The 25,804-nt window shown below is 34.7% G+C and overlaps 1 long non-coding RNA gene across 3 annotated transcripts; it reads right to left on the bottom strand.

Moving 5' to 3' along the window:
* Nucleotides 1–20,321: 20,321 nt before the first annotated feature.
* On the bottom strand, nucleotides 20,322–25,308 carry LOC147816011 (uncharacterized). Of its 3 annotated transcripts, XR_015431547.1 has the most exons (3): nucleotides 25,133–25,308; nucleotides 24,191–24,241; nucleotides 20,322–22,690 (listed from the first exon to the last, which is right to left on the bottom strand). It is a non-coding gene; the product is annotated as an uncharacterized LOC147816011 (long non-coding RNA). The 3 variants fall into 3 exon arrangements; XR_015431548.1 differs by lacking the exon at nucleotides 24,191–24,241 and having other exon boundaries at nucleotides 24,823–25,308; XR_015431549.1 differs by lacking the exons at nucleotides 24,191–24,241; nucleotides 25,133–25,308 and adding an exon at nucleotides 24,388–24,814.
* Between the last annotated feature and the right edge of the window lie 496 nt (nucleotides 25,309–25,804).

Below are 25,804 nucleotides of genomic sequence, written 5' to 3'. Positions count from 1 at the left end.
TTCCAGGATTTTTTCCAGTTTTTTCCCATTTTCCCAATAAAATTTTTTTTTCCTACATGCAGAATCCTCCAGAATATCGAAAAACATATAAGAAAAATAATATAATTTAAAATAAACAAAAACAAAAAAAAGAAAATTTTTTCGAAAATTTTACCGTCCCTGGGATTCGAACCCAGTACCCCTCCATCCTGCAACGAACTTGCTTGTCTGATGGCCTACCTTCCAGTCCACGGTGATACGCGAAGCCTACCACAGATTCGCTTCAAAAGCTCTCTCCTCTCATCTTCGCAATATACCTTTAGGGGCCTACTGTGACCCCCCTAATTGGCCTATAAAAATTATGTTCAGCAGCCTTGTTTGGACCATAGAACCCTAGTTACGGTTCGAGTTTGAAAATTATACCTAGATATTAAAGGGAGCTAGGGGGTCTTGAAATTTGAACCTTTCTCGAGCCATTTTATTTTTTTATTCTTTTTTTCTATTATTCCATTACGCTTTCTCTGCTGGACTTCACACACAGAAAACACCACATGCATGCTAGAATATCCAAAATGTTACAATAGAAGACAAAAAAGATCAAATAAACTGATTTTCCTGGAGTTTTCCAGTTTTTTTTCCATTATTCCAATAAAAAAATTTTTTTCCTTCATTCAGGAACCTCCAGAATATCGAAAAACACATAAAAAAATAATATAATTTAAAATAAACAAAAAAAAATATTTTTTTCAAAATTTGACAGTCCCTGGGATTCGAACCCAGGACCCCTCCATCCTGCAGCGAACTTGCTTGTCTGGTGGCCTGCCTTCCAGTCCGCGGTGATACGTGAAGCCTACCACAGCTTCGCTTCAAAAGCTCTCTCCTCTCATCTTCGCAATATACCTTTAGGGGCCCACTGCGACCCCCCTAATTGGCCTATAAAAATTATCTTCAGCGGCCTTGTTTGGACCATAGAACCCTAGTTAGGGTTCGAGTTTGAAAATTATACCTTGATATTAAAGGGAGCTAGGAGGTCTTGAAATTTGAACCTTTCCCGAGCCATTTTTTTTTATTTTTTTATTATACCATTACGCTTTTCTTGCTGGACTTCACGCACAGAAAACACCCCATGCACGCTAGAATATCCAAAATGTTACAATAGAAGTCGAAAAAGAGCAAATTAACCGATTTTCCAGGATTTTCCAGTTTTTTTCCATTATCCCAATAAAAAAAATTTTTTCCTTCATTCAGGAACCTCCAGAATATCGAAAAACACATAAAAAAATAATATAATTTAAATTAAACAAAAAAAATTTTTTTTTGAAAATTTGACCGTCCCTTGGATTCGAACCCAGGACCCCTCCATCCTGCAGCGAGCTTGCTTGTCTGGTGGCCTACCTTCCAGTCCGCGGTGATACGTGAAGCCTACCACAGCTTCGCTTACAAAAGCTCTCTCCTCTCATCTTCGCAATATACCTTTAGGGGCTCACTGTGACCCCCCTAATTGGCCTATAAAAAGTATCTTCAGCAGCCTTGTTTGGACCATAGATCCCTAGTTAGGGTTCGAGTTAGAAAATTATACCTTTGTATTAAAGGGAACTAGGGGGTCCTGAAATTTGATACTTTCTCGAGCCATTTTATTTTTTTATTCTTTTTTTTATTACTCCATTACGCTTTCTTTGCTGGACTTCACACACAGAAAGCACCCCATGCATGCTAGAATATCCAAAATGTTACAATAGAAGTCGAAAAAGAGCAAATAAACTGATTTTCCTGGATTTTTCATATTTTTTCCCTTTTTCCCAAAAAAAAAAAATTTCCTACATGCAGGTACCTCCAGAATATCGAAAAACACATGAAAAAATAATATAATTTAAAATAAACAAAAAAAAAGAAAATTTTTCGAAAATTTTACCGCCCCTGGGATTCGAACCCAGGACCCCACCATCCTGCAGCGAGCTTGCTTGTCTGGTGGCCTACATTCCAGTCCACGGTGATACGTGAAGCCTGCCACAGTTTCGCTTCAAAAGCTCTCTCCTCTCATCTTCGCAATATACCTTTAGGGGCCCACTGCGACCCCCCTAAATGGCCTATAAAAATTATCTTCAGCAGCCTTGTTTGGACCATAGAACCCTAGTTAGGGTTCGAGTTTGAAAATTATACCTTGATATTAAAGGGAGCTAGGAGTTCTTGAAATTTGAACCTTTCCCGAGCCATTTTTTTTTTAATTATTATACCACTACGCTTTCCTTGCTGGACTTCACACACAGAAAACACCCCATGCATGCTAGAATATCCAAAATGTTACAATAGAAGTCGAAAAAGAGCAAATTAACTGATTTTCCAGGATTTTTCCAGTTTTTTCCCATTTTCCCAATAAAATTTTTTTTTCCTACATGCAGAATCCTCCAGAATATCGAAAAACATATAAGAAAAATAATATAATTTAAAATAAACAAAAACAAAAAAAAGAAAATTTTTTCGAAAATTTTACCGTCCCTGGGATTCGAACCCAGTACTCCTCCATCCTGCAACGAACTTGCTTGTCTGGTGGCCAACCTTCCAGTCCACGGTGAAACGTCAAGCCTACCACAGCTTCGCTTCAAAAGCTCTCTCCTCTTATCTTCGCAATATACCTTTAGGGGCCTACTGTGATCCCCCTAATTGGCCTATAAAAATTATCTTCAGCAGCCTTGTTTGGACCATAGACCCCTACTTAGGGTTCGAGTTTGAAAATTATACCTAGATATTAAAGGGAGCTAGAAGGTCTTGAAATTTGAACCTTTCTCGAGCCATTTTATTTTTTTATTCTTTTTTTCTATTATTCCATTACGCTTTCTTTGCTGGACTTCACACACAGAAAGCACCCCATGCATGCTAGAATATCCAAAATGATACAATAGAAGTCTAAAAAGAGCAAATAAACTGATTTTCCTGCTTTTTCCCTTTTTCCCAATAAAAAAAAATTTTCCTACATGCAGGAACCTCCAGAATATCGAAAAACACATAAAAAAATAATATAATTTAAAATAAACAAAAAAAAAAGAAAATTTTTTCGAAAATTTTCCCGTCTCTGGGATTCGAACCCAGGACCCCTCCATCCTGCAGCGCACTTGCTTGTCTGGTGGCCTACCTTCCAGTCCACGGTGATACGTGAAGCCCACCGCAGTTTCGCTTCAAAAGCTCTCTCCTCTTATCTTCGCAATATACCTTTAGGGGTCTACTGTGACCCCCCTAATTGGCCTATAAAAATTATCTTCAGCAGCCTTGTTTGGACCATAGAACCCTAGTTACGGTTCGAGTTTGAAAATTATACCTAGATATTAAAGGGAGCTAGGGGGTCTTGAAATTTGAACCTTTCTCGAGCCATTTTATTTTTTTATTCTTTTTTTCTATTATTCCATTACGCTTTCTCTGCTGGACTTCACACACAGAAAGCACCCCATGCATGCTAGAATATCCAAAATGTTACAATAGAAGTCGAAAAAGAGCAAATAAACTGATTTTCCTGGATTTTTCATATTTTTTCCCTTTTTCCCAAAAAAAAAAATTTCCTACATGCAGGTACCTCCAGAATAACGAAAAACACATAAAAAAATAATATAATTTAAAATAAACAAAAAAAACATTTTTTTGAAAATTTGAACGTCCCTGGGATTCGAACCCAGGACCCCTCCATCCTGCTGCGAACTTGCTTGTCTGGTGGGCTGCCTTCCAGTCTGCGGTGATACGTGAAGCCTACCACAGCTTCGCTTCAAAAGCTCTCTCCTCTCATCTTCGCAATATACCTTTAGGGGCCCACTGTGACCCCCCTAATTGGCCTATAAAAAGTATCTTCTGCAGCCTTGTTTGGACCATAGACCCCTAGTTAGGGTTCGAGTTTGAAAATTATACCTTTGTATTAAAGGGAGCTAGGGGGTCCTGAAATTTTATACTTTCTCGAGCCATTTTATTTTTTTATTCTTTTTTTTATTATTCCATTACGCTTTCTTCGCTGGACTTCACACACAGAAAACACCCCATGCATGTTATATCATACAAAATGTTACAATAGAAATCGAAAAAGAGCAAATAAACTGATTTTCCTGGATTTTTCCTATTTTTTCCCTTTTTCCCAATAAAAAAAAATTTTCCTACATGCAGGAACCTCCAGAATATCGAAAAACACATAAAAAAAATAATATAATTTAAAATAAACAAAAAAAAAGAAAATTTTTTCGAAAATTTTCCCGTCACTGGGATTCGAACCCAGGACCCCTCCATCCTGCAGCGCACTTGCTTGTCTGGTGGCCTACATTCCAGTCCACGGTGATACGTGAAGCCTGCCACAGTTTCGCTTCAAAAGCTCTCTCCTCTCATCTTCGCAATATACCTTTAGGGGCCCACTGCGACCCCCCTAAATGGCCTATAAAAATTATCTTCAGCAGCCTTGTTTGGACCATAGAACCCTAGTTAGGGTTCGAGTTTGAAAATTATACCTTGATATTAAAGGGAGCTAGGAGTTCTTGAAATTTGAACCTTTCCCGAGCCATTTTTTTTTTAATTATTATACCACTACGCTTTCCTTGCTGGACTTCACACACAGAAAACACCCCATGCATGCTAGAATATCCAAAATGTTACAATAGAAGTCGAAAAAGAGCAAATTAACTGATTTTCCAGGATTTTTCCAGTTTTTTCCCATTTTCCCAATAAAATTTTTTTTTCCTACATGCAGAATCCTCCAGAATATCGAAAAACATATAAGAAAAATAATATAATTTAAAATAAACAAAAACAAAAAAAAGAAAATTTTTTCGAAAATTTTACCGTCCCTGGGATTCGAACCCAGTACCCCTCCATCCTGCAACGAACTTGCTTGTCTGGTGGCCAACCTTCCAGTCCACGGTGAAACGTCAAGCCTACCACAGCTTCGCTTCAAAAGCTCTCTCCTCTTATCTTCGCAATATACTTTTAGGGGCCTACTGTGATCCCCCTAATTGGCCTATAAAAATTATCTTCAGCAGCCTTGTTTGGACCATAGACCCCTACTTAGGGTTCGAGTTTGAAAATTATACCTAGATATTAAAGGGAGCTAGAAGGTCTTGAAATTTGAACCTTTCTCGAGCCATTTTATTTTTTTATTCTTTTTTTCTATTATTCCATTACGCTTTCTTTGCTGGACTTCACACACAGAAAGCACCCCATGCATGCTAGAATATCCAAAATGATACAATAGAAGTCTAAAAAGAGCAAATAAACTGATTTTCCTGCTTTTTCCCTTTTTCCCAATAAAAAAAAATTTTCCTACATGCAGGAACCTCCAGAATATCGAAAAACACATAAAAAAATAATATAATTTAAAATAAACAAAAAAAAAGAAAATTTTTTCGAAAATTTTCCCGTCTCTGGGATTCGAACCCAGGACCCCTCCATCCTGCAGCGCACTTGCTTGTCTGGTGGCCTACCTTCCAGTCCACGGTGATACGTGAAGCCCACCGCAGTTTCGCTTCAAAAGCTCTCTCCTCTTATCTTCGCAATATACCTTTAGGGGCCTACTGTGACCCCCCTAATTGGCCTATAAAAATTATCTTCAGCAGCCTTGTTTGGACCATAGAACCCTAGTTACGGTTCGAGTTTGAAAATTATACCTAGATATTAAAGGGAGCTAGGGGGTCTTGAAATTTGAACCTTTCTCGAGCCATTTTATTTTTTTATTCTTTTTTTCTATTATTCCATTACGCTTTCTCTGCTGGACTTCACACACAGAAAACACCACATGCATGCTAGAATATCCAAAATGTTACAATAGAAGACAAAAAAGATCAAATAAACTGATTTTCCTGGAGTTTTCCAGTTTTTTTTCCATTATTCCAATAAAAAAAATTTTTTCCTTCATTCAGGAACCTCCAGAATATCGAAAAACACATAAAAAAAATAATATAATTTAAAATAAACAAAAAAAAATATTTTTTTCAAAATTTGACAGTCCCTGGGATTCGAACCCAGGACCCCTCCATCCTGCAGCGAACTTGCTTGTCTGGTGGCCTGCCTTCCAGTCCGCGGTGATACGTGAAGCCTACCACAGCTTCGCTTCAAAAGCTCTCTCCTCTCATCTTCGCAATATACCTTTAGGGGCCCACTGCGACCCCCCTAATTGGCCTATAAAAATTATCTTCAGCAGCCTTGTTTGGACCATAGAACCCTAGTTAGGGTTCGAGTTTGAAAATTATACCTTGATATTAAAGGGAGCTAGGAGGTCTTGAAATTTGAACCTTTCCCGAGCCATTTTTTTTTATTTTTTTATTATACCATTACGCTTTTCTTGCTGGACTTCACACACAGAAAACACCCCATGCACGCTAGAATATCCAAAATGTTACAATAGAAGACGAAAAAGAGCAAATTAACTGATTTTCCAGGATTTTCCAGTTTTTTTCCATTATCCCAATAAAAAAAATTTTTTCCTTCATTCAGGAACCTCCAGAATATCGAAAAACACATAAAAAAATAATATAATTTAAATTAAACAAAAAAAATTTTTTTTTGAAAATTTGACCGTCCCTGGGATTCGAACCCAGGACCCCTCCATCCTGCAGCGAGCTTGCTTGTCTGGTGGCCTACCTTCCAGTCCGCGGTGATACGTGAAGCCTACCACAGCTTCGCTTCAAAAGCTCTCTCCTCTCATCTTCGCAATATACCTTTAGGGGCTCACTGTGACCCCCCTAATTGGCCTATAAAAAGTATCTTTAGCAGCCTTGTTTGGACCATAGATCCCTAGTTAGGGTTCGAGTTAGAAAATTATACCTTTGTATTAAAGGGAACTAGGGGGTCCTGAAATTTGATACTTTCTCGAGCCATTTTATTTTTTTATTCTTTTTTTAATTACTCCATTACGCTTTCTTTGCTGGACTTCACACACAGAAAGCACCCCATGCATGCTAGAATATCCAAAATGTTACAATAGAAGTCGAAAAAGAGCAAATAAACTGATTTTCCTGGATTTTTCATATTTTTTCCCTTTTTCCCAAAAAAAAAATTTCCTACATGCAGGTACCTCCAGAATATCGAAAAACACATAAAAAAATAATATAATTTAAAATAAACAAAAAAAACATTTTTTTGAAAATTTGAACGTCCCTGGGATTCGAACCCAGGACCCCTCCATCCTGCTGCGAACTTGCTTGTCTGGTGGGCTGCCTTCCAGTCTGCGGTGATACGTGAAGCCTACCACAGCTTCGCTTCAAAAGCTCTCTCCTCTCATCTTCGCAATATACCTTTAGGGGCCCACTGTGACCCCCCTAATTGGCCTATAAAAAGTATCTTCTGCAGCCTTGTTTGGACCATAGACCCCTAGTTAGGGTTCGAGTTTGAAAATTATACCTTTGTATTAAAGGGAGCTAGGGGGTCCTGAAATTTTATACTTTCTCGAGCCATTTTATTTTTTTATTCTTTTTTTTATTATTCCATTACGCTTTCTTCGCTGGACTTCACACACAGAAAACACCCCATGCATGTTATATCATACAAAATGTTACAATAGAAATCGAAAAAGAGCAAATAAACTGATTTTCCTGGATTTTTCCTATTTTTTCCCTTTTTCCCAATAAAAAAAAATTTTCCTACATGCAGGAACCTCCAGAATATCGAAAAACACATAAAAAAATAATATAATTTAAAATAAACAAAAAAAAAGAAAATTTTTTCGAAAATTTTCCCGTCACTGGGATTCGAACCCAGGACCCCTCCATCCTGCAGCGCACTTGCTTGTCTGGTGGCCTACATTCCAGTCCACGGTGATACGTGAAGCCTGCCACAGTTTCGCTTCAAAAGCTCTCTCCTCTCATCTTCGCAATATACCTTTAGGGGCCCACTGCGACCCCCCTAATTGGCCTATAAAAATTATCTTCAGCAGCCTTGTTTGGACCATAGAACCCTAGTTAGGGTTCGAGTTTGAAAATTATACCTTGATATTAAAGGGAGCTAGGAGGTCTTGAAATTTGAACCTTTCCCGAGCCATTTTTTATTTTTTTTTATTATACCATTACGCTTTCCCTGCTGGACTTCACACACAGAAAACACCCCATGCACGCTAGAATATCCAAAATGTTACGATAGATGTCGAAAAAGAGCAAATTAACTGATTTTCCAGGATTTTTCCAGTTTTTTCCCATTTTACCAATAAAAAATTTTTTCTTCCTACATGCAGGATCCTCCAGAATATCGAAAAACACATAAAAACACTTGCTTGTCTGGTGGCCTACATTCCAGTCCACGGTGAAACGTGAAGCCTACCACAGCTTCGCTTCAAAAGCTGTCTCCTCTTATCTTCGCAATATACCTTTAGGGGCCTACTGTGACCCCCCTAATTGGCCTATAAAAATTATCTTCAGCAGCCTTGTTTGGACCATAAACCCCTACTTAGGGTTCGAGTTTGAAAATTATAGATATTAATGGAAGCTAGGGGGTCTTGAAATTTGAACCTTTCTCGAGCCATTTTATTTTTTTATTCTTTTTTTCTATTATTCCATTACGCTTTCTTTGCTGGACTTCACACACAGAAAGCATCCCATGCATGCTAGAATATCTTAAATGTTACAATAGAAGTCGAAAAAGATAAAAAAAACTGATTTACCTGGATTTTTCCAGTTTTTTTAATTATCCCAATAAAAAAAAAATTTTCCTTCATGCAGGAACCTCCAGAATATCGAAAAACACTTAAAAAATTATATAATTAAAAATAAACAAAAAAAAAATTTTTTTTTGAAAATTTGACCATCTTTGGGATTCGATCCCAGGACCCCTCCATCCTGCAGCGAACTTGCTTGTCTGGTAGCCTACCTTCCAGTCCACGGTGATACGTGAAGCCTACCACAGTTTCGCTTCAAAAGCTTGCTCCTCTCAACTTCGCAATATACCTTTAGGGGCCCTCTGTGACCCCCCGAATTGGCCTATAAAAATTATCTTCAGCAGCCTTGTTTGAGCCATAGACCCCTACTTAGTGTTCGAGTTTGAAAATTATACCTTGGTATTAAAGGGAGCTAGGAGGTCTTGAAATTTAAACCTTTCACGAGCCATTTTTTTTAATTCCTTTTTTTTATTATTCCACTACGCTTTCTCTGCTGGACTTCACACACAGAAAACACCACATGCAAGCTAGAATATCCAAAATGTTACAATAGAAGACGAAAAAGATCAAATAAACTGATTTTCCTGGAGTTTTCCAGTTTTTTTTCCATTATCCCAATAAAAAAATTTTTTTCCTTCATTCAGGAACCTCCAGAATATCGAAAAACACATAAAAAAATAATATAATTTAAAATAAACAAAAAAAATATTTTTTTGAAAATTTGACCGTCCTGGGATTCGAACCCAGGACCCCTCCATCCTGCAGCGAACTTGCTTGTCTGGTGGCCTGCCTTCCAGTCCACGGTGATACGTGCAGCCTACCACAGTTTCGCTTCAAAAGCTCTCTCCTCTCATCTTCGCAATATACCTTTAGGGGCCCACTGCGACCCCCCTAATTGGCCTATAAAAATTATCTTCGGCAGCCTTGTTTGGACCATAGAACCCTAGTTAGGGTTCGAGTTTGAAAATTATACCTTGATATTAAAGGGAGCTAGGGGGTCCTGAAATTTGAACCTTTCTCGACCCATTTTATTTTTTTATTCTTTTTTTTTATTATTCCATTACGCTTTCTTCGCTGGACTTCACACACAGAAAACACCCCATGCATGCTAGAATATCCAAAATGTTACAATAGAAGTCGAAAAAGAGCAAATAAACTGATTTTCCTGGATTTTTCATATTTTTTCCCTTTTTCCCCCAAAAAAAAATTTCCTACATGCAGGTACCTCCAGAATATCGAAAAACACATGAAAAAATAATATAATTTAAAATAAACAAAAAAAAAGAAAATTTTTCGAATATTTTACCGCCCCTGGGATTCGAACCCAGGACCCCACCATTCTGCAGCGAGCTTGCTTGTCTGGTGGCCTACATTCCAGTCCACGGTGATACGTGAAGCATGCCACAGTTTCGCTTCAAAAGCTCTCTCCTCTCATCTTCGCAATATACCTTTAGGGGCCCACTGCGACCCCCCTAAATGGCCTATAAAAATTATCTTCGGCAGCCTTGTTTGGACCATAGAACCCTAGTTAGGGTTCGAGTTTCAAAATTATACCTTGATATTAAAGGGAGCTAGGGGTCTTGAAATTTGAACCTTTCCCGAGCCATTTTTTTTATTTTTTATTATACCATTACGCTTTCCTTGCTGGACTTCACACACAGAAAACACCCCATGCATGCTAGAATATCCAAAATGTTACAACAGAAGTCGAAAAAGAGCAAATTAACTGATTTTCCAGGATTTTTCCTGTTTTTTTAATTATCCCAATAAAAAAAAATTTTTCCTTCATGCAGGAACCTCCAGAATATCGAAAAACACTTAAAAAAATTATATAATTAAAAATAAACAAAAAAAAATTTTTTTTTTTGAAAATTTGACCATCTTTGGGATTCGAACCCAGGACCCCTCCATCCTGCAGCGAACTTGCTTGTCTGGTGGCCTACCTTCCAGTCCACGGTGATACGTGAAGCCTACCACAGTTTCGCTTCAAAAGCTTGCTCCTCTCAACTTCGCAATATACCTTTAGGGGCCCTCTGTGACCCCCCGAATTGGCCTATAAAAATTATCTTCAGCAGCCTTGTTTGAGCCATAGACCCCTACTTAGTGTTCGAGTTTGAAAATTATACCTTGGTATTAAAGGGAGCTAGGAGGTCTTGAAATTTAAACCTTTATCGAGCCATTTTTTTTAATTCCTTTTTTTTATTATTCCACTACGCTTTCTCTGCTGGACTTTACACACAGAAAACACCACATGCAAGCTAGAATATCCAAAATGTTACAATAGAAGACGAAAAAGATCAAATAAACTGATTTTCCTGGAGTTTTCCAGTTTTTTTTCCATTATCCTAATAAAAAATTTTTTTTCCTACATTCAGGAACCTCCAGAATATCGAAAAACACATAAAAAAATAATATAATTTAAAATAAACAAAAAAAATATTTTTTTGAAAATTTGACCGTCCTGGGATTCGAACCCAGGACCCCTCCATCCTGCAGCGAGCTTGCTTGTCTGGTGGCCTGCCTTCCAGTCCGCGGTGATACGTGAAGCCTACCACAGCTTCGCTTCAAAAGCTCTCTCCTCTCATCTTCGCAATATACCTTTAGGGGCCCACTGTGACCCCCCTAATTGGCCTATAAAAAGTATCCTCAGCAGCCTTGTTTGGACCATAGACCCCTAGTTAGGGTTCGAGTTTGAAAATTATACCTTTGTATTAAAGGGAGCTAGGGGGTCCTGAAATTTGATACTTTCTCGAGCCATTTTATTTTTTTATTCTTTTTTTTATTATTCCATTACGCTTTCTTCGCTGGACTTCACACACAGAAAACACCCCATGCATGCTATATCATACAAAATGTTACAATAGAAATCGAAAAAGAGCAAATAAACTGATTTTCCTGGATTTTTCCTATTTTTTCCCTTTTTCCCAATAAAAAAAAATTTTCCTACATGCAGGAACCTCCAGAATATCGAAAAACACATAAAAAAATAATATAATTTAAAATTAAAAAAAAAAAAAAAGAAATTTTTTCGAAAATTTTCCCGTCACTGGGATTCGAACCCAGGAACCCTCCATCCTGCAGCGCACTTGCTTGTCTGGTGGCCTACATTCCAGTTCACGGTGATACGTGAAGCTTGCCACAGTTTCGCTTCAAAAGCTCTCTCCTCTCATCTTCGCAATATACCTTTAGGGGCCCACTGCGACCCCCCTAATTGGCCTATAAAAATTATCTTCAGCAGCCTTGTTTGGACCATAGAACCCTAGTTAGGGTTCGAGTTTGAAAATTATACCTTGATAATAAAGGGAGCTAGGAGGTCTTGAAATTTGAACCTTTCCCGAGCCATTTTTTTTTATTTTTTATTATACCATTACGCTTTCCCTGCTGGACTTCACACACAGAAAACACCCCATGCACGCTAGAATATCCAAAATGTTACAATAGAAGTCGAAAAAGAGCAAATTAACTGATTTTCCATAATTTTTATAGTTTTTCCCCATTTTACCAATAAAAAATTTTTTTTTCCTACATGCAGGATCCTCCAGAATATCGAAAAACACATAAAAAAATAATATAATTTAAAATAAACAAAAAAAAAAAAAGAAAATTTTTTCGAAAATTTTTCCGTCCCTGGGATTCGAACCCAGGACCCCTCCATCCTGCAGCGAACTTGCTTGTCTGATGGCCTACCTTCCAGTCCACGGTGATACGTGAAGCCCACCGCAGTTTCGCTTCAAAAGCTCTCTCCTCTTATCTTCGCAATATACCTTTAGGGGCCTACTGTGACCCCCCTAATTGGCCTATAAAAATTATCTTCAGCAGCCTTGTTTGGACCATAGAACCCTAGTTACGGTTCGAGTTTGAAAATTATACCTAGATATTAAAGGGAGCTAGGGGGTCTTGAAATTTGAACCTTTCTCGAGCCATTTTATTTTTTAATTCTTTTTTTCTATTATTCCATTACGCTTTCTCTGCTGGACTTCACACGCAGAAAACACCACATGCATGCTAGAATATCCAAAATGTTACAATAGAAGACAAAAAAGATCAAATAAACTGATTTTCCTGGAGTTTTCCAGTTTTTTTTCCATTATTCCAATAAAAAATTTTCTTTCCTTCATTCAGGAACCTCCAGAATATCGAAAAACACATAAAAAAATAATATAATTTAAAATAAACAAAAAAAAATATTTTTTTCAAAATTTGACAGTCCCTGGGATTCGAACCCAGGACCCCTCCATCCTGCAGCGAACTTGCTTGTCTGGTGGCCTGCCTTCCAGTCCGCGGTGATACGTGAAGCCTACCACAGCTTCGCTTCAAAAGCTCTCTCCTCTCATCTTCGCAATATACCTTTAGGGGCCCACTGCGACCCCCCTAATTGGCCTATAAAAATTATCTTCAGCAGCCTTGTTTGGACCATAGATCCCTAGTTAGGGTTCGAGTTTGAAAATTATACCTTGATATTAAAGGGAGCTAGGAGGTCTTGAAATTTGAACCTTTCCCGAGCCATTTTTTTTTATTTTTTTATTATACCATTACGCTTTTCTTGCTGGACTTCACACACAGAAAACACCCCATGCACGCTAGAATATCCAAAATGTTACAATAGAAGTCGAAAAAGAGCAAATTAACTGATTTTCCAGGATTTTCCAGTTTTTTTCCATTATCCCAATAAAAAAATTTTTTTCCTTCATTCAGGAACCTCCAGAATATCGAAAAACACATAAAAAAATAATATAATTTAAAATAAACAAAAAAAAATTTTTTTTGAAAATTTGACCGTCCCTGGGATTCGAACCCAGGACCCCTCCATCCTGCAGCGAGCTTGCTTGTCTGGTGGCCTACCTTCCAGTCCGCGGTGATACGTGAAGCCTACCACAGCTTCGCTTCAAAAGCTCTCTCCTCTCATCTTCGCAATATACCTTTAGGGGCTCACTGCGACCCCCCTAATTGGCCTATAAAAAGTATCTTCAGCAGCCTTGTTTGGACCATAGAACCCTAGTTAGGGTTCGAGTTTGAAAATTATACCTTGGTATTAAAGGGAGCTAGGAGGTCTTGAAATTTAAACCTTTCTCGAGCCATTTTTTTTAATTCCTTTTTTTTATTATTCCATTACGCTTTCTCTGTTGGACTTCACACACAGAAAACACCACATGCATGCTAGAATATCCAAAATGTTACAATAGAAGTCGAAAAAGAGCAAATAAACTGACTTTCCTGGATTTTTCTAGTTTTTTCCCTTTTTTCCCTTTAAAAAAAATTTTTCCTTCCTGCAGGAACCTCCAGAATATCAAAAAACACATAAAAAAATAATATAATTTAAAATAAACAAAAAAAAATTTTTTTTTCGAAAATTTTGCCGTCCCTGGGATTCGAACCCAGCACCCCTCCATACTGCAGCGAACTTGCTTGTCTGGTGGCCTACCTTCCAGTCACGGTGATACGTGAAGCCTACCACAGTTTCGCTTCAAAAGCTCTCTCCTCTCATCTTCGCAATATACCTTTAGGGGCCCACTATGACCCCCCTAATTGGCCTATAAAAATTATCTTCGGCAGCCTTGTTTGGACCATAGAACCCTAGTTAGGGTTCGAGTTTGAAAATTATACCTTGATATTAAAGGGAGCTAGGGGGTCCTGAAATTTGAACCTTTCTCGACCCATTTTATTTTTTTATTCTTTTTTTTTATTATTCCATTACGCCTTCTTCGCTGGACTTCACACACAGAAAACACCCCATGCATGCTAGAATATCCAAAATGTTACAATAGAAGTCGAAAAAGAGCAAATAAACTGATTTTCCTGGATTTTTCATATTTTTTCCCTTTTTCCCAAAAAAAAAATTTTCCTACATGCAGGTTCCTCCAGAATATCGAAAAACACATGAAAAAATAATATAATTTAAAATAAACAAAAAAAAAGAACATTTTTTCGAAAATTTTACCGCCCCTGGGATTCGAACCCAGGATCCCACCATCCTGCAGCGAGCTTGCTTGTCTGGTGGCCTACATTCCAGTCCACGGTGATACGTGAAGCCTGCCACAGTTTCGCTTCAAAAGCTCTCTCCTCTCATCTTCGCAATATACCTTTAGGGGCCCACTGCGACCCCCCTAATTGGCCTATAAAATTTATCTTCGGCAGCCTTGTTTGGACCATAGAACCCTAATTAGGGTTCGAGTTTCAAAATTATACCTTGATATTAAAGGGAGCTAGGGGTCTTGAAATTTGAACCTTTCCCGAGCCATTTTTTTTATTTTTTATTATACCATTACGCTTTCCTTGCTGGACTTCACACACAGAAAACACCCCATGCATGCTAGAATATCCAAAATGTTACAATAGAAGTCGAAAAAGAGCAAATTAGCTGATTTTCCAGGATTTTTCCAGTTTTTTCCCATTTTCCCAACAAAAAATTTTTTTCCCTCATGCAGGATCCTCCAGAATATCGAAAAACACATAAAAAAATAATAGAATTTAAAATAAACAAAAAAAAAGAAATTTTTTTGAAAATTTGACCGTATCTGGGATTCGAATCCAGGACCCCTCCATCCTGCAGCGAACTTGCTTGTCTGGTGGCCTACCTTCCAGTCCACGGTGATACGTGAAGCCTACCACAGTTTCGCTTCAAAAACTCTCTCCTCTCATCTTCGCAATTTACCTTTAGGGCCCCACTGTGACCCCCCTAAATAGCCTATAAAAATTATCTGCAGCAGCCTTGTTTGGACCATAGGCCCCTACTTAGGGTTCGAGTTAGAAAATTATACCTTCATATTAAAGGGAGCTAGGGGGTCCTGAAATTTGAACCTTTCTCGAGCCACATCACACTTCACTCCCCGTAACTCCGTATAATATTAACCTATAAATTTCAAACTCGGCCTGAAATTAGAGGTTAATGTCAAAAACAATTGTACTAAAGGAATTTTTTATAGACTAATTAGGAGCCAACAAAGGGCCAAAATATATTTTGTTGACTAACCGGGCGTAGGTTTATTAAGCTAAATATTCGCGGAGTTGGCATGTGAAGCGTGGCGCAGTTGGTAGCGCTGTGTGCAAGGCTGATGTGTAGTCCCGGAGTTCCTGGGTTCGAAACCCTGTGAGGGTCGATTTTAGATTTTTTTACTTATTTTATATTATATTTTTTAATATACTTTTCGACATTTTAACGAGATTCTAGTATTCTTAAAGAAATAATTCTTTTCCTATTATTTTCCTTTAATTATTAAAAGAAATAATTCTTTTTCCTTTGGGAAATAGCGAATAATAGCTATGAAACGGATACATTTTGGATAATTTTTTATTTATTTATTTTATTTTATGTTATTTTTATAACTCTTTTTTGAATACTTTTAAGTGAATAATGTGTTCTACAGATGAAAAGAATTATTTCTCTTTGTTAAAGAGCGAATAATTGCTGAAAAAGTAACAAAAGTAGTATCAGGGGGCACGCACACATCACACCCCTAAGCTCCCTATAATATAACCCTATAAATTTCAAACTCGGCTCGAAATTAGAGGTTAATGTAACAAGCAATTGAAAGAACGGAATTTTTTAAAGACCAATTAGTGGGCCCAAAATGGGCCAAAATATGCTTCGTTGACTAAACCGGAGGTGGTGTTTTTAATCCAAAAATTCGCGGGGTTGACATGTAAAGCGTGGCGAAGTTGGTAGCGCTTTGGCAAGTTAGATACGTAGTCCCGGCTACCCTGGGTTCGAAATCCCGTGAGGGTCGACTTTAAATTTTTTTTATATTATGTTTTTTAATATACTTTTCAACATTTCAACGTGAATCATGTATTCTGTATATAGAAATAATTATTTTTCCTTTGGGAAATAGCGAATAATAGCTAATAAACGGATAAATTTCGGACAATTTTTATTTATTTATTTTATTTATTTAATGTTATTTTTTTAACTCCTTTTTCAATATTTTTAAGTGAATAAAGTGTTCGATATATGAAAAGAATTATTTTTCTTTGTTAAAGAGCGAATAATTGCTGAAAAAGGAACAAAAGTTGTATCAGGGGGCGCGCATACATCACACCCCGTAACTCTCTATAATATTAACCTATAAATTTCAAACTCGGCCCGAAATTAGAGGTTAATATGACAAACAATTGTCCCAAAGGAATTTTTTAACGACCAATTAGTGGGCCCAAAATAAGTTTCGTTGACTAAACCGGATGTGGTATTTTAAATCTAAATATTCGCGGAGTTGGGATGTGAAGCGTGGCGAAGTTGGTAGCGCTTTGGCAAGTTAGATACGTAGTCCTGGGTTCGAAACCCTGGGAGGGTCGACTTTAATTTTTTTTTACTTATTTTATATTATGTTTTTTAATATACTTATTGACATTTTAACGTGAATCAAGTATTCTGTATATAGAAATAATTATTTTTCCTTTGGGAAATTGCGAATAATAGCTAATAAACGGATAAATTTCGGATAATTTTTATTTAATGTTATTTTTTTAACTCCTTTTTCAATATTTTTAAGTGAATAAAGTGTTCTATATATGAAAAGAATTATTTTTCTTTATTAAAGAGCGAATAATTACTGCAAAAGGAACAAAAGTAGTATCAGTGGGCACGCACACATCACACCCCGTAACTCTCGATAATATTAACCTATTAATTTCAAACTCGGCCCGAAATTAGAGGTTAATGTAACAAACAATTGTAAAGAAGGAATTTTTTATAGACCAATTAGTGGGCCCACAATGGGCCAAAATAAGTTTTGTTGACTAAACCGGACGTGGTGTTTTTAATCTAAATATTCGTGGGGCTAGCATGTGAATTGTGGCGCAGTTGGTTGCGCTATGGGCAAGTTAGATATGTAGTCCCGGAGGCTCCGGGTACGAAACCCTGCAAAGGTTGACTTTCAAACTCTTTTATATTATTGAGATCGTAAAATGGACTAGTACTGCACGATAACTACCAGGACACGAACTACGCATACGAGGCTACGGAGGAGCAGAAGCGATATGCCCAGATGAGCTCTGGAATATGCACAAGAAATCCTTGGAAGATCCGGATGCCTTCTGGAGCGAGGCCTCGGAAACTTTATATAGGAAAATTTCGGTTCCGAACTAAAATGTCTGCGGGTCCAATTTCGATGACAATAAGGGAAGGATTTTTGTCGAATGGATGAAGGGAGCGATGACCAATATCTGCTACAATGCACTGCACAGTTGACCAGCATCCAAGGTTTCGTGGCCAAAATTAGTATTTTGAAAAATTTGTTTCAAAATTTGGGGGTTCTTATGTGCAGGTAAATTAAATGCATAGTTAAAATTTTGAAATACACTAAAAATACCCAGGAAAAAAAATGGCGGCTGAAATATGACGAGCAAAAATAAAAAAAATAATATAGTACGTTTAAATAATTAAATATAGCAATGAAAATATAATAATTTTCGTAATTTTATATTAAAAATGAAAAGCAAATTATATTTCCGAAGTAATATTACAAAATAACGCGAAAATATTAAAAAAAACATAATATTTGTTTTTTGGTATATTTAGTCCACCTTTACAATACGGGCAAAATGGGGTAGGTTTTTTCGAAAAAAGAAACATTAGAGAAGTCAACAACAAAAAGTTGAGCTAATTACCTCGTGGAACTTTTTGGAACTAAGTATCGAAAGTCATTCAAACATTGTAAAATGTCAAATGATAAGATATAAACTATACTAAAGTTTGTCAAGAGTATTAACTAATCCAACAAATTGAAAAATTGTACTATAATTTCAGACTAATTACTCGGATTAAAATGCAACAGTAAGGTGACATTTCTATATATATTTTTGAAATAAAAATGTAAAAGTTACACTTAAAAAGAAATTTTTTTTAACATATTTTTCATTACATTATATTCTTGTTGGTATAAAAAGTAAATTATAGTGTTTGGAATGATTATGAATACTTAATTTGGGCTATTTTAAAACTGCTTACACATATTTTAGTGGAAAATTTAATTTTTGACTTTTGGCCAAAGATCATGGTCTTCTGGCCCACAGTGCACTGGACAGAAATGTTGAGAATGGACATGGGGAACAAATTGCCTATTTCTGGTATTGTAAATTTTTTTTTCGTACTACTAATTTTTATTATTCTTTTACCGTCGCAACGATCGGAAGAAAGAAAATTTCATTCTGTTTTGGCGATTTGGAAAGACAAGGGATTGTTTAAGTTACTACTGATTATTTTCATCTTAGGGATTTTTTTTATTTATTTTCTTACTGCTACTAACATGATTAAGGCAGTTTTATCTTTCCTATATTACTATAACAAAGGAAATTTTATTCTCTTATTACTACTACTGTAGTAATACAAATTTTATCTTCTTACCTCTACTACTGTAATAAAGGTATTTTATTCTCTTACCCTTATCTAAGATAAAAACAGTTTTATTTTTCGAATATTACTATATCAAAGGAAAATATATCCGTTTACCGATAATGCTGCAATAAAGGAAATTTATTTTCTTACCACTACTACTGTAATAAGAGAAATTTGTTCTCTTTAAGATTAGAGGAAATTGTATTCCCTTATCACTGATTACTTAATTTTTCCTCTCTTACTACTCTGATAAGAAATTTTATTCTCTTATAATTGATTACCTTTATTATCTAACCGTTATTACAATGTGGTAGGGCAATTACTTTTATTTTCTTTACTTTCTTTCCTACTATGATATACGATAAGTGAAACTTTATTCTTTTAACTCTACTGCTTGGATAAGGGATATTTTATTCTCTTATTGCGTATAAGTTTTAAAATTGCAAATTATAAAGAACTCAGAAAGAATAAAAGATTATAAAGAGAAATTTAGAATCATTAATATTGGTTAACAACAACACAGTATTTATATTATTCATATTGAGGTCGGAGTCCTTTATCTCTCCCAATTTTTAGATGTTATCACAAAAAAAATGTTAAAATATTTAAAAGTAATAAAATATTTTAAAAATAGTCTTTAATAGACTACAAGGTTCACTATTATCTTTATTAACTTTAATTATAAAGTTGGGGGTTCTGCTGAAAGAAGGTTAATTATTTAGGGTTCCGTAGTCGAAAAATATTGGGAACTGCTAATCTAAAGCAAACAAAGATTTACTATTACCTTCCAGCTATCAACTTATAAGTTTGCTTTGCACACTTGAAGAGAATAGTCTACAATTAATTAAAGCCTTGTCTTTCATGTTTACCAGACGAACAATGTGGATTAACACCTCAAAAATAACATTTGCAGAGGCTTACATTTAAAATAGACTTCAGCTATGTTAATGCTTGACATCAGTAGAGCGTGTCAAAGAGTTTGGTGCAATGGAATAATTTACAAACTGATTGAGTTAAAATTCCCACCAGGAATAACTAAGTTTATATATTTATTAAATTTTTAAAGAAGAAAAAAAAGTTTCATTTCTGCTATAGATTTTATTGGTATAGACTAAAAGTTAAACGTTTTGTAACTGTAACAGAAATTTAAAGTTTTTTTAAAAATAAATTTGCAAAACTTGTATTAAAAAAAAGTGAGGTAAAGAAGCGAGCATCAAGATAAAACGATTGGTAATTTATGGAATATATTAACACTTTAAATTCAGTCATTGAATATGAAGCAAAAAAAAAAGCTTTTTTTTTTCAGTAGATGATTCATAAAGAAAAACATTAGTCGTAAAATTACGGAAAAAAAATTAGATTGACATTTCGTCATGTTTGTACATAAAGAAAATAAATGCTTTATACTGTAAGATAAATAATATGTTTTTATTGTAATTCTTCAAAAATTATATTACAAGAAAATTAGACAAAAAGAAGCAAACTAATAAAACACAACTGGTTATTCACAAGAAAAGCAAACATTAGCATTGAAGTACAGATTGGCACTATTTTTTAAACATAACAACAGAAATTTAAAGAACACTGTGGAATGATTTTTTCTTTAAAGAAAATTTGTTTTGTGATAGCGAGAAACAAACATGACTCCCCCCCCCCAAAAAAAAATCAAGAGGGTTAGTTAGTAGACAAAGAAAAGGAATGACATCTAAAAGAGAGTCTAAGATATTATTTCTTTATACAGAAAATCTTTAACATTATCATTGAAACGCGAGACTTAGCATCATTCCACATATTTTTAAATCTACCAATTAAACAAGCCAATATTTGTTTAGAGCAAAATAACCTTAAAACGTTTTAAAATAATTTTTAGTAGCAAGCACTTAAAATCCCAAAAATATGTAGTATTTATTATTTGTAGTAAAAAATAAAAATAAAAAAAGAAATTTTATAGAGCATTAGAACTAATAATAATTTTTTTTTTATCAATTTTGGTTTGCTTAGCTTTTGACATTGAAACCTCTCAGAAAAAAAAGAAATAATATAAAAAGTTAATAGTTCTTGCTTTCTCAAAAATTTCTTAGCTGCAGTTTTCATTGTTTACACTCTCAAGTTTAATAAATACCCCTCTGGTATTTTGTTGCTCTGTAATTTAAAAAGTAACTTATTAAAAACGTTGAGTACTTCTGACTTTTCATAATTTGATCCAATTTAACAGCTCATTTAATCATTCATGAGTTAGCTTAATAGAAATGTATGCATATATAGAACTTTATACCTAGAATGACAGGAGGGGCCACAATGGTCCCTTAGGTATTTTGGTAAGCACCCCATTATCTCAGGAAAGTTTGGGTATAAGGTACTCTATGGAAAGCATAAAGCATCCCAGTTCAATGAAGAAAAAAAATCAAAAGTATTTCAATATATATATAATTATTATTCATAGAGAAAAGGAAACACAGTTGTCTAATAAACTAATATCTATGTATAATTGAAAACTCAGTGTTCCATTTAATCAACCAAATTGAATGAAATACCATAGAATCTTGATGATCAAACTTATGCTCGTTGTTCTATTGATTGTAACATGATTCTTACCTAACAATGATTTAGATTTTCTTAGTTGCCTTTGGCAAAATATTAAAGCTTTGAAGGCATTTTGTACCTGTAAAATATTTCTTCTGTATTTTTATCTAATTGTATTTACAATCTATAACCTTTTAAAGCTATATTTATTTATTATACTTTATTTCTCTTCTCTGCTATTATTACATAGATTTTGATAATTATGCAAAATTAGATGTGTAAAACATTTAATAATAAACATATTTAAAACGTTATGTAACTACGTTTGCAATTATAAAGTAACAAATAAGTTACATTCGCCTTTATAATATGTTTTACATTAAACCATACCAGTCAAAAAATGCAATAAAAATAATTAATACAAAATTGTAAAACATTTAAAATTATATTTTCACATAGTTGTTAAATATTTTGGGTAATACACAGATAATAAAAGTTTTTATAATAACTAATCAAGAGACAGGAATTTTTTAAAAAAAAAAAAGGTTGTCGATGAAGTTTCAACAGTGACCAAACAAAATTATCAGATTTCAATTTCATCCCAACAGTATTAGGAATTATAAAAGCAAAGTTGTAAATGAAGTTCCAATGATAACTGAACAAAATTATCAGGTTTAAATTTTGTCCCAACAGAATAGGCAACAAAATCTGTGTCAAATACATTATATTCATATCTTTCAGGATAGTTTTTAATTTGTGATGCAGCAATCTGTTTATCTTTAGGAAGGAAAAAAAATGATTGCATAGCAATCACAGGGAAGTGCAGAGAGCCCATAGTGGAAACATAAAATTTGTAACGGAATAATAAAATCAGCAATAACAAACTTAACATTTAATAATGGCAATTAAATTTAAAAAAATCACACAATAAAAATTCGGATACTTAAATTTTTTACAAGAGTCAAAAAATTGGAATTTGTGATCATTGTGGAAAATCCAATATCCATTGGTATTCTCAGTTCTAACAATAATCTCACAACACATTGAAAACTGTATATAAATATGTATATATATATGTGTTGTTGTGTTTTCTTTTTTTAAAAAAAAGGTTGCAAGCACATTTTTTCTTCAGTTTTTGCAGGCAGAACAAACAAAGGAAGTCGTCTAAACTCAATAATGGTGTAATAAGGTCAATGCTTCAGCCACTCTGATTCTCACATTTGGGGATTGATCTTTCAACAGTACTAGAAGAGCTGAAAATAAACAAAATGTAAATTTAAGGTGGTTGAATCAACACAGAGACATCGAAAAATGGTTACACTTTCAAATAATTAAGCAGTTTTGAGTTTTTTATAGCAGTTGAGGGGATATATTTATCGATAAAGGAAACCTTCATCTATCAAAAAGGAGCCCCAACAAAGAATCGAGTCTTATATACTAGTGAATTGGAATTGTATTTTTGTAGTGGTAGATACACTACAGTACTCCCCCACCAGAATTATATCTGTGATAGAATTCGATGAACGGATACCCCTAGTTGATTCATCGATATTTCGTGAGAAGCCGGGAGAGCTGTATTAAGATCATCATACTTTTTGAGTGCTGATTGTGAGAGCTGTATCAAGTTCACGGTCGTGGTCCCTTCTGTGTTGCCATTAGCAGTCAGGCCAAAGACGTGTATGATCAAGACTGAGTAGCAACAGTGTGAGGAGGTAGAGAATGTCACAGTCACAAGTAGCAAGTCAACTGTTCAATGTGAATCATCCATCGAAATAGGCATGTTTGTATCGAAGTGGTAGTTTCTCTCAAGGTAGGAGGGTTGACATCACGCCCGGGTCACAAACGTGGGAATAGTAGTTATCGACAATGTAAACCTTCATCTATGCAAAGGTACCCCAACATAGAATCTAGTTAACATGTTTTATATACCAGTGAATTGGAATTGTATTTTTGTAGTGGTAGATACACTACAGCAGTGGTTAAACTGTTCACCATAGCATCCTGTGAGTGTGGCATCCACCATTTCAAATCTAAAATTAATTCTTAACATAACATGCCATTCGCAAGAAACTTTATTTTTACTCTAACACAAATTGGTTAGTAAATTAAAGTATTTGAATCAACACAGAGGCATCAAAAAATGATTACACTTTTAAGTAATTAAGTAGTTTTAAGTAACTTTTTTAAAGTTTTCGTAGCAGTGGTCATCAAACTGTTTGCCTTGGGTATCCTGTGAAAGTGGAGTGGCACACTTTTTGGTATCAAGTCTAAAATTAATTCTTAGCAGAATATGCCATTCGCATAAAACTTTATTTGTGCTCTAACACAAACTGGTGAGTTACTTATACGCAATCGGAGATGTACTCTTTTTCTTAGAAGACTTTACATTCAATTCAAACGCTCTCACATACACTGGTTAAATTGTTAAATGCAATCTGAGGCTCACATCTTGTAATCTTTTTATTAATAATCTTGAATGTTGGCATTGACTATTTCATTCAAACTTATTTTTTACTAAGGGTTTGTACCAAAATTGAAGAGAAAAAAAATATCTAAAATATACCTTGTGTAAATTACAAAACATAATCATTGATGCCGACTGCTCCACTTTTTGCAAATTAGGCTCAAAGGGATTAAAAATAAAAACCAACACTTAAAGGAATATAATTAATCTTGTTCATCATTAAAAGGTTCATCACAATATAACTTAAAGTGCTTTTCTACTTTGATTTATTATTTAAAAAGTTACTTACTCATTTTGTCTTTTTCTGAATTTGTAAATTAGTTTCATTCTTTGATTAGATCTTTAAATAGCTTTTAGGAATTTAGATAAATCGATAAATAAAACTAAAAACATTGGCAGTTAGCTTCTTCGCAATCATTCTGCGAAGTACAAACTAAATTTCAAATAAACATAGAAATAGACTATTTCGCAGCCACGGAGACTTACGTTCGAACATTAACTTAATTTAGATTTTCAACAACTTCAGGAGCAGACAAATTGTAAAGTCACACAATTTTATGAACTATTCAATCCAGTATCTTAACTTTTGACCTCTTTATCGGTAGAAGTTAATCGGTAGAAGTTAATTGTTTGGCTGAGTAGCTGTAGTTGAATCATCATCATCGAATGTTCCAGGTGGACTAAGACCTTCTGTTGAAGTTTCCTAAAGAAAACCTATTTTTTTACTTGGACTGACAGTCAAATCCAATTCACCTTTAAATCTGAGTCACAGCATCGAGTTATCGCTGTCTTGTTTTGTTTTTTTCGATTAGTGAAGAGTTCCGATATAAAACTTTTTTGATTGATATTAGAAATTTACAATAAACATAAATAAACAAATGTAAAAATATAAAAAATTCCCAATAGCTCAAGATTCAATACCTTAAATGAATACCAGAGATGCCAACTTTCTATCAGAATTAGGATTACTCAGTAAAATATGCATTTATAGAAGAAAATTAGCGCAATTTTAATGCTCGTATATAATAAAATTATACAAAAATTTACTATTAAAAAAGATGTAACATTTAGATAAAAGTGCTAAATTACAAATTATACAAGTCTGAAACTTTATACTTCATTTTTAAATGATACAGTTAAATAGATAACTTGGAATATTCAAAGCTCAGCCCCGTCCCGCCCCCTAGCGGGGGCATCCGGGGTGAAAATTTATTGATCAACAAAAGGATACAAAACAATTTCCAGTTTGAAAACAACTTGAAGATATCAAAGATAACTTGGAATATATAATGTTCTAGTCTTAGTTAAACTTAGAACTAGTCCTTATTGCCTTTATTTTGTTATCCTACATTTCACTTGTTTCGCTTGCAGCATTTCAGATTAGAGTTTACATTCTTTTTCTGTAAGGAAAAAGGACTAAGCTTCGGAATGGCTTGTTTGTAGAAAATTAAGATTTAAAAAAAAATAATAATAATAACTTTTCGCTTCCCGCAAGTCCAGGGAAGGACTTGCGGGAAACGAAAGTGACATGGACAAAATAAAAAAAAATATTAAATGTTTTATAGATATTTCATAGCATAACTATATGTTTTTAGAAATTTTGACGCTTATCCTTTGACTTGGCATGAATATCAAAGTTCTCACTTGATTAGAAAAATTAAAAAAAATTATTCAAGTGTCCGCTTAATGGCCCACTCAAATGCAGTTATTAATAATAATTACAAAGTAAACGAGAGAAATGCCTATAATAAGAGTGGACATTAATATACTTTAAATGTAGGTTACAAAGAAACTTTCTAACCCGTCTTTTATAATATTTGCATTATAACGTAGCGATATCGGCACTAATAATGTAGAGTGATATGGACAAAATAAAAAAAATAATTAAATGTTTTATAGATAT

Source organism: Parasteatoda tepidariorum, chromosome 2 (assembly GCF_982258835.1).
Source record: "Parasteatoda tepidariorum strain Cologne lab strain chromosome 2, Ptep-v5.0, whole genome shotgun sequence".
NCBI classification, from domain to species: Eukaryota; Metazoa; Arthropoda; class Arachnida; order Araneae; family Theridiidae; genus Parasteatoda; species Parasteatoda tepidariorum.
The sequence above is the reverse complement of the archived record's forward strand: the minus strand, read 5'-3'. Positions and strand labels throughout refer to the sequence as shown.